The following is a 9,981-nucleotide window of genomic DNA, read 5'->3' as shown; positions in this document are numbered from 1 at the left end:
TGAATATTTGCTGCAGTTTAAACTAGCACTATGTCTTGATCTGCATTCACTGAATGGGTGGGTAATTTCAACCCTCTTTAGTACAAATAACTTGGACAGATCATTCAAGAACTGGTTTTTGCAGTCATTTTGTACAGACAGAGTCTGTGTTTTAAGATTGTTTTTATAAAGTAGATTACATGATGAAAAGAAATGAAAGTATGGGAGAAAAATGAAGACAGACAATTCCCTATTGAGAATGCCTGGATCATTTCTAGTGAGATAGTTGATAAGGTTCAAAAGAGTCTAGTGACAAATTCTGAGCTGCAGATTAGTATAAAAACAGATCTAAGGAGCTGATCACAAATGGATAGAAGTCCAAGGGCGGTGATCAAGAGGTCCAGTGATCTTCCCCTTACAGGACAAGAGGCCAGAAAACTGTCTCTATGTGAGAATGGCTAGAAGTCAAAAGTGATCCGTTTTTGACAGGAAGTATCTAGAGCAGAGGTGTCAAAAACTCAACCCTCTGGCCTCTAACCTATAATACTCAAGTGCCACCACAATCAGATCAAAATAAAATTGAAAAATACTTCACACAATAAGTAAAAATACCATAAAACATAGGTAACATCACATTCAAAAACTAAGTTAATGGGCGGTTTGGCAGTGGGAGGCAGCATGTTGGTAGCTGGACTCAAAGAGCATTTCTACATGGCAAGCCAGCTGGTCAGTGAGAAGGTTGGAGGAGCTAAAGGAACCAAACTTGATGGTGACTTCAAAGAAATGGAATAGAAAATGGATGTCATCAGCAATGCTATGGCAGAGGTGTTAGCCAGAACCATTCAATACCTTCAGCCTAACCCAGACTCCAGAGGCAAGCTGACAATGCTCAACACTGTCAAAGATTAGAGGGCAAGTGAAGAATCCCGGCTGTCCACAGTCAGAAGGGCTCTTGGGCGAGTGCATGATTCAGTATGGAAAGGAACTAGAACATTAGTCCAATTTTAGTGATACACTTTTGAATGCTGTTGAATAAAAGAAGCTATTGGCAGAAGTGGAAGCTTCTTTGGACATAGAAGTCAAACAGAATTTCATTGATCACCTCCCCTCCCACGCTCCTCCCTCCAGAACCCCTGTGAGAAAGACTTAAACGAGATCCAGCATCTTCTAAAAAAGCTAGAGGGCAAGCTTTTGGATCTGGAATATAAGAAGAAGCATCAGGGAAAGATGCTAGAGCTTCACCAATGATAAAGAAATTTGAAAAGTCCAAGGATGTGGCAGAGACCAGTATGCACAACTTCTTGGAGACCAATATTGAGCAGGTGAGCCAGCTCTTAGCCCTGGTGGATGCACAACTGGATTACCACATATAAGCAGTCCAGTTCCTGGATAAGCTGGCAGACATGCTCAAGTGCAGGGGGTGGAAAGCCTCTTCCTGTCCCAAGTAGGTATACAAGCCAAAGTTTAGAGATTCTATGACTTTGGAGAGCCTGACCAGTCCAATGGACGATTTTCTTGTGCCCCAGCCCCTAAGATGACAGCTTCTTCCTCTTTCTGATACTCTGATATGCCCATCTGGACCCCCATTAGGAATATGACACCTCTGGACCAGCCCAGCTGCAAGCCCTTATATGACTTCAGCCAGATGATGTGGACTTGGACTTCTATGAGGGTGACATCATTACACTAACCAACCAATCATCCAATCAGATTGATGAAAAATGGTATGAAAGCATGATTAAAGGCCAGTTGGGCTTCTTTCCTTTCAACTATATGGAGGTGCTGGTCCCACTACCTCAGTGAAATGGGTGTTCTCCATACCTCCATCCTTGCCATCCCTTCCTCCTCCTTTCCATTGATCCTCCCTCAAAGAGGAAGGGCAGGCTTGATCTCTTGCATTTCATTTTGTTCCTGGTGACAACAGTCTTCCACTGGAAGACAAATGGGATATATTAACCCTGTCCATGCCAGAATTGTGTCAGATTAGCAGGACTGGGTATCCATTAAACTCCATCCTTCCCAAGGATTTGATGAAGTACTTCCTGAGACCTCAAGGAGCTTGCTGACTCCTCCCACCATCTTCCCTTCTAGTCCCTTTGGTGCAGGAGAAATGTAGCAGAATCTTGCCCCAAGAATGGAAGACTCAAACTCCATTCAATCCAGAAGTATGAACAGAATTTTATTTGAAGAACTGTTTTTTTGGTGGCATAATAGCCTAATAGCTGGTGGAATAGCCTGGGGGCTAATCAGGTAGCCTTAGGGCTGGTGGAGAAGCCCAGAGACTAGTAGAGTAGCCTCTCTGGAGCTGATAATATGGTGTAGCAGCTTGTATGCAGAGTGGCATCTTCCATTGTAAAGTGGCAGCTTCCACACTTGTGGATCAGGTTGGCATATTTATTGGGGTCTGGTAGCTTAGCATCTCCCTTTACCAAATTCAAGTGGAGGTACGTTTTGGGGTTTGTTACCGTAGGGAATAAGGATCATACACAAGATTGGGGTATTCTTCTAGAATGCCAGAGTCCTCAGTGCTCAGGTTCCATGTACCGACATTGTCCACCTTGTCATCATTTGTCAATGCGGGAGTGGTCTTGTTGGCCTTCTGGAGTGGAAACATGGAGGTAGGGACGCAGTACATTGGAGGACCACTTTAGGTAATTAGTTATTTCTAAGAACACAAAGCTGATTCCTAGTATAGAATGTTACAGATATAGTACACAAAGTGAATAAGTGAATAATCTATAATTCATGCTTGACTAATGCTGAAACTATAGTGCTAACTAGTGAGAAATGCAAGAATTCAGAGTATGAGGGTCCTGTTCCTATAACTGCTCCTCACTGCCCACTGTCAGGCACATCACCTTTGGCAAAGGTTCAGGCAGCAAAGCCCCTTAATCCTGGTACCTGTGGTCAGGCTCAGTCTGCCCTGGAAAGACTAAGCAATGGATGCTACCTAGTTGAGTTACAAGTTGAGTGTAGCCAAAGAAGGACGAGCCAGTAAGTTCTATTCAGTGGAGGGTGTCAATTTGGGGCAGGTCCTTAGGGTCCTGAAAGCTCCAGAATCAGGCTCAGGAGCAGTAATATCAAATAGCTTCACAGGACCAGTAATCCTAGAATCCTGGGAGTCCAGTAGTGCCACACAGCCCTTCATAGCCTTTTGGTTTCTGTCAATTCAGTTCTAGACTTGATTATGGAAAGAAGAGGATGGAGGGATAGGCTTAGCCATATCATCATCATTCCCTTATACCAGTGATGGGCAAACTTTTTAAAGAGGGGGCCAAAAGAAAGCAAATGCTCATCTGTCAGTCTGTTTCTAAGGCAACTCTTTCGAAGTTTCATTGTATTGTATCCTACTCATTTTATTCACCAGATTAGGAATAATGTTGCAGCCAGATAGAACATTTTAGGGGGCCACATCAGGCCCGTGGGCTGTAGTTTGCCCATCACTGCCTTAGGTCCATCAGCAACCACCATTGAGTTCAGCTGCCTGGAGGAAGTAGGGGAATGGATGCTTTCAGATGATCAGTATAACTTTTGTTACTGTTTCTCCTTTGTCTAGTAGGACAAATTGAATTGTAATCTTGATTTTAAAAAGTATTAACTGCTTTCTCTTTCTTAAAAAACAGTTAGGTTCATATGTAGCCAATAGGAATCCTCATATAAGATTTCATTGCCCTTCCTTTCTATTTGAGGATTTATACCATTGACCAAAGATCTCTCCTGAGTGCATGCTTGTAGAATATCCATAGGATATATGGGTAGTTGGGCAGGTAGATGCTCAGGATAGAGTGCAGGGCCTGGAGTCAAGAAGGTTCATTTTCCTGAGTTTAAATCGGGCTTCAGCCACTTACTGTATGACTTTGGGGAAGTCACTAACCCTATTTGCCTCAGTTTCCTTGTATATAAAATGATCTGGAGAACGAAATAGAAAGACACTCTAGGATCTTTGTCAAGAAAACCTCAAATGGGGTCAAGAAGAGTTAGATATGGCAAAAAAAAAAAAAAAAGACTGAACAACAGCAACAACACATGGATTACCATGGATATCATTCCAGTGGATGGAAGCCCAGAGAAAAGATAAGGAAGTAAGAATTTTTACTTAAATGGATTGAAGGTCACATAATAGATTAAGTAGACTTCATAGTGTCTGTGTAATATGAATCTGTTTTTTGATTATTGACATTCCTGAGGCAAATAGTAAAAAAAATTAAGATTACATTCCAGATAAGAAGGATGAGGACCCTGAGTAAAGACTGAAGCATTCTTTTAAACTTTATTTCCCTTGGCAGGGTGTGTGTGAGTATTTTATTTTGCAACATGGCTGATATGGAAATATATTTTGTGTGATATCACATGTATAATGAATACTTATTGCTTGCCGCCTCAATTAGTGATAGTAGAAAGAGAATTTGCAACTCGCTATTTCTTAAAAAATGAATGTTAAGTTGAACATAATGGGCTTGTCTACTAGCAGCAATGCAAGGATCCAGAGCAAGGCTGAAGGACTTATGAAAAAGAAAACTAGCCACATTCAGAGGAAGAACTGTGGGAGGAGAAACACAGAAGAAAAACAACTGCTTGAACACATGGGCTGATGGGGATATTATTGGGGATGTAGACACTAAACAATCACCCTAATGCAACTATCAATAATATGGAAATAGGAGGTCTTGATCAACGATACATGTAAAATTTAGTGACATTGTGTGTTGGCTATGGTGGGGGGGGGTTGGGGAGAGGGAAAGAACATGAATCATGTAACCATGGGAAAATATTCTAAATAAAATAAATTAATTAATTTAAAAAATGAACATTTTTTAAGGTTCAACATTAGGAAAAATCATCAGTATAACTGGCAATATCAATAACGAAACCAACAGAAATCATATTTATGTTAATAGACGCAGAAACAAGTTTTTGACAAAATTTAACACCCCTTATAAAAAGTGGTAGAGAACATTGGAATAAATGCAATATTCCTCAAAATGATAAATAGCATCTGTCTAAAACCTGGAAGGGGGATAAAATAAAAGCTTAACCCAATAAGACAGGGGTAAAGTAAGGATGCCCATTATCAATCCTGCTATTAAATACTCTACTAGAAATGCTGGCTTTAGCAGTAAAAGAAGAAGAAGAAACTGAAGGAATTAGAATAGGATACATACTTTAAAAGTAGTGACACCATAAGCAAATTAGAAGAACGTGGAATAATTTACCTGTCAGATCTATGGATAAGAGAAGAATTTATGTCCAAATAAGACATAGAGAACATTATGAGATGTAAAATAGATAACTGACTACATTAAATTAAAAAGGGTTTGCATAAGCAAAACTGATGCAACCAAGATTAAAAGGGAAATAACTTGGAAAAAAATTTCATAGTGTCTCTGAAAAAAGGCCTAATTTCTCAACTATGTAGAGAACTGAGTCAAATGTACAAGAACACAAAGCATTCCCCAATTGACAAATGGTCAAAGGATATAAACAGGAAATTCTCAGATGATGAAATTAAAATTAACTTTAGTCATACAAAAAAATGCTCCAAATCACTATTAATTAGAGAAATGATAAATTAAAACCACTCTGGAATACTCCCTTATAAGCCTATCAAACTGGAAATGATGAAAAAGGAAAATGATAAATGTTAGGAGGGATGTGGGAAAATTGGTATACTAATACACTGTTAGTGGTGTGTGAACTGATGTTTGGTTGTAAATTGATGTAACCATTATGGAGAGCAATTTGGAACCATGCCCAAAGAGTCATAAAACTGTGTATATCTCTTGTCTCAGCAATACCACTATTAGGTCTATATCCCAAAGGGATCAAAGATAGAAGAAAAGGACATATTTGTGCTATATATATAAATAATCTCTTATCGCAGTGGCAAAGAACTGAAAACTGAAGGATGCCCATAAATTGGAGAATGACTAAACAAGTTAAGTTTTTCTATATGCTTGTAATAGAATACTGTTGTGCCATAAAAAAATAAGAAATGAAACGATCACCAAAAACATCTTGAAAGACTTAAATGAAGTGATGCAAAGTGAAGAGGAGAATGTTGTACAGAGAAACAACAATACTGTATGACAGTCAACTGTAAATGATTTAACTATTCTCAGTAGTTCAATGATCCAGGACAAATCCAAGGGCCCCATGACAAAAAAGACTATCTACTTCCATAAAGGGTACTGGTGAAATCTGAATGCAGAGTGAAGCATGCCCTTCTTAATTTATTTCCTCCATCAACTTTTCTTTAGTGTGATATATGTTTCTTCACAATATGATGAACATGGAAATATTTATTATATGATAACACATGTACAAACTGTCATATTACCTGCCATCTTGGGGAGGGGTAAAGGAGGGAGGGAGAGAACATGGATTGCAAAAATGTCAGAAAGTGAATATTGAAAATTATATTGATTTGTAATCTGAAAAAAAACCCAACCCTCCCAACCCCAAAATTTTACAACATTAGAAAATATTTAATGAAATCAATAAAATATATTTTTAAAAAAGACGAGTGCAAAAATTTATCTTTAAAAAATAAATTTTAAAATGGACATGCATATTCCTAGTGAGTATCTCAATGAGAAAACATATTACAAGCTTGTTCTTACTTTTATGAGAGTTTTCTTAGAAATTTTTTTAAACTTTCTTTTTTCTATTTTTCTTATCTATTTCTTTTTTAAACTCTTTCTTTCTTAGCATCAATACTAATTATGGATTCTAAGGCAGAAGAATGGTTAGGGCTAGGCATTTGGGGTTAAGTGACCTGGGCTTAGCAATTGAGGCTAAGTGACTTGCCCAGGGTCTAGGAAGTATCTGAGGCTACATTTGAACACAGGTCCTCCTGTCTCCAGGCCTAGTGCTCTACCCACTGAGCTACCTAACTTCCCCTTATTTGTTTGTTTTTTAAAAAAATGTATTGGCCTTTATAACACTAGAAATGTGTCCAATTTGCATTTAAACAAAGAAGGCAGAGATCAGAGATAAGAACTATTAAAGGGCCCTGGCCTCCAATAACAAATAGGATTCCAGCTCTTCCTCATGATCTAGGACCCCTCCTTTCTCCAGAGTACAAATTTTATAAGCTTTTAGTCCCAGATTGTCCAGATGGTACAGCAAAAATAGAAAGTCTCTTTGGTGGTTACAGGCCATCAAAACTAACACCCCTGCCACTCTTTGGGGTTTGTGGTACAGGGCAATGAGCAAGTCAAATTGTCCCCCTCCCTCTCTGACGGCTTTATTTACAGGGCAATGGGTCTGGGTAATGGATGGACAGAACTGATTCCCCTCCCCAGTTTTATAGGCAAGTGAGGAGGTCAACATCACCTAATGCTGGGCAACAGGGGCACAGGGTCTCCTAAAATAACCAGATGACTTTCCACAGAAGCTTCTGACATCTCTCTCTTGCAGGATTTAGATGATTAGGTCTACAGTGAGGTAAAACAATTTGTGGTCATGCAAGTGCATGTCCTGACAGATTTAAAGTGTAACGCAAAAATAATCCATTTAATCTGATCTAATTTCTTAGCTACATTATGCATTAGAATTAGTTGATTATCCTTAACTGTCTAAATGTATATTGATGTCTATTAATACAAAAGAAATAGTCACTATCCTATGGAATCACTATGTACTGGATAATCCTGATAGGGAATTAGCAGTGGGGTAAAATTATTGATTTAGGATGGGCTGGATGGGATCTCCTTAAAAAGGGTAGGGGAACAATTATTTTTCATACCTTTAAGAAATAAATATAGCACAAACAATATTTGCAGGTCTCAGTTCTTGAGGTCTTTAAATATTGAGTAACAACTAATATTTGACAGTGTTTCATGTTTTCAGATCTCGTTTGTCGAAAGGGAGTACTTATCAGATTTGGACCCTTTTCTGGCACTGAAAGCTGGAATCATTGATTCCAATTCTTGTTTTCTCTTCAGCAGGACTGTCCTTTCCTGAATAAAGGTATAAGGAAGAAGAGGAGGAGGAGGAAAAGGAGAAAAAGGAGGTGGACAAAGTCTTATTTCGTTTTGATTTGCGAGTTCATTTATTTTCACTGTCATTTGTGGGTAACCCATTTCCAGAATGAATTTCATCAAAATTTCTCCTCCAAATTCTGACAAGTATGTTCACTATTTAATGTTAAATCTTCCTGTCAGTAGTGGGTTTACATCCATTCTTGAAATATGATTGCTATTGTGGTCGGTTTGCTTAAAATTATTTTTTTATTAGTCAGTTGAAATCCCCCATGCTTAGTTTATAATATGAAATACCATGTTGATATTATTGAATTCGATCTATCAGATATTTATAATTCACTTACTAGGAAGGCAGCTAGAGATGAAGTGGATAGCACATTGGACCTGCTTTTGGGAAGAATTCATTTCCAATCCAGTTGGCCTCTACATTAGGACACCCTGGCTTTAATTCCTGTCTCATACGTGTTGGTTGTAACACTGGCAAGGGTAACTAGGTGGCGAAGTGGATAGAGCTGTGAAACTTGAGACAGGATGATCAGAGTTCAAATCCAGCCTGGGACAAAAATGATCATTTCTCAGACCACCAAATTTCTCTTGGCCAGCAGTATCTCATACACTGAATTTAATAGGACCTCCATTATTATGGAACACAAAAGGATGGACTTCAACACCCAAGGTGGCTACATACTTCTCACTTAATCTCTGCTGCCTCGGTTTCTTCATTTGTAAAATGTGGGGGTAATAACAGTAACTATTTTGGAAGGTTGTTTGAGGGGAATCAAATGAGATAATGTTTATAAATTTGTAAATATTTATGAAGTGTTTAGGATAGTGCCTGACATAGAGTAGGTGTTAAATAAATGCTTATTCCCTTTCCTGGGCAAGTCATTCCTCTTTACAGAAGCCCAATGTAAAAATCTATTGAGATTATCTCTACACTAATTATTATGCTAAGAACTTGAGGTCCTTTGTTTAAGTCTTATTAGAGATGTTAGGGAGCCAGGCCCCACTAGGTGCCAGAGGTGATTATTAAACTTTCAGTTAAACTTTTCATTTATACCTCAGAAATGGTAAATGGCCATTCAGGGCAAATCAGGATTTGATTTATCATTTTGTTGATTTTCTTGACTTAAGAAAGTGGTGGAGAGCATTTTAATCAACTTAAAAGTGTATTCTGGGTTAGATAGTTGGCTTATTGGATTGAATGCCAGGCCTAAAGTAGGGAGGGTTCAAATCTGGCCTCAGATACTTCTTAGCTGTGTGACTGTGGGCAAACCACTTAACCCTGAAAGCCTAGCCCTTAAGGCTCTGATTTCTTAGATACTAAGAGAGAAGGTAAGGGTTTAAAAAAATAAAACTGCGCCCTGCTTACAGTTTTGTTTTGAGAACCAGTTAAATATTTGTTGGCAAATCACCGGTGCACTAGGTGAAATGTATTTACTCCTCAGCTTCCTTAGGTTCATCTTGGGCACTACCACCCAAATGGGAAAGCTTTCCATATCCCTCACTTTCTGGTGCTCACTCCTCAAATGTTTGAATTACTATTTGTGTACAAGAGGACAGGGTCTTTGTTTTATTTGTGCCTTCTAACCTAGCATCTCCCTACTGTCAGGTGTGTCATAAATACTTATTGGATCAAAACAACAACAGGCTGAGGAAACAGAAGCTCAGAAACTTAAGGAACTTCTCTAGGATTACGGAGTTGGTAAGAGGATCCACCCGCGTCTTCTGAGTCTCCACTGAATGTTCTTTTCCACTCTTAAATAAAATAGCTTCTAATAGTTAACTGATGACAGCCTTTAGAGAGTGAGTCAGAGAGGTGACTTTAAATTCCACTTGTAATGTGTAACATGTTTTTAGTTATATGAATACAGCAAACTTAATTTTCAGTTGACAAGCAGTACTTTAGATTGACTTTTTAAAATAATTAACATTTTAAAACAGAACTGTCAAAAAAGGAAGCTCTGTTGTTATTGTTTTTAATTCTTCTAAATGCCAAGACTGGAGATGCATTTTC

At 38.5% G+C, this 9,981-nt stretch overlaps 1 pseudogene; it reads left to right on the top strand.

The window, feature by feature from the left end:
* Window positions 1-657: 657 nt before the first annotated feature.
* LOC123252050 lies at window positions 658-1,782 on the top strand (annotated as a pseudogene).
* Window positions 1,783-9,981: the final 8,199 nt, after the last annotated feature.

The sequence above is a fragment of the Gracilinanus agilis genome, chromosome 6, assembly GCF_016433145.1.
Source record: "Gracilinanus agilis isolate LMUSP501 chromosome 6, AgileGrace, whole genome shotgun sequence".
Taxonomy (NCBI): Eukaryota; Metazoa; Chordata; class Mammalia; order Didelphimorphia; family Didelphidae; genus Gracilinanus; species Gracilinanus agilis.
Note: the sequence above shows the minus strand (reverse complement) of the source record. Positions and strands in the feature narration are given on the sequence as shown.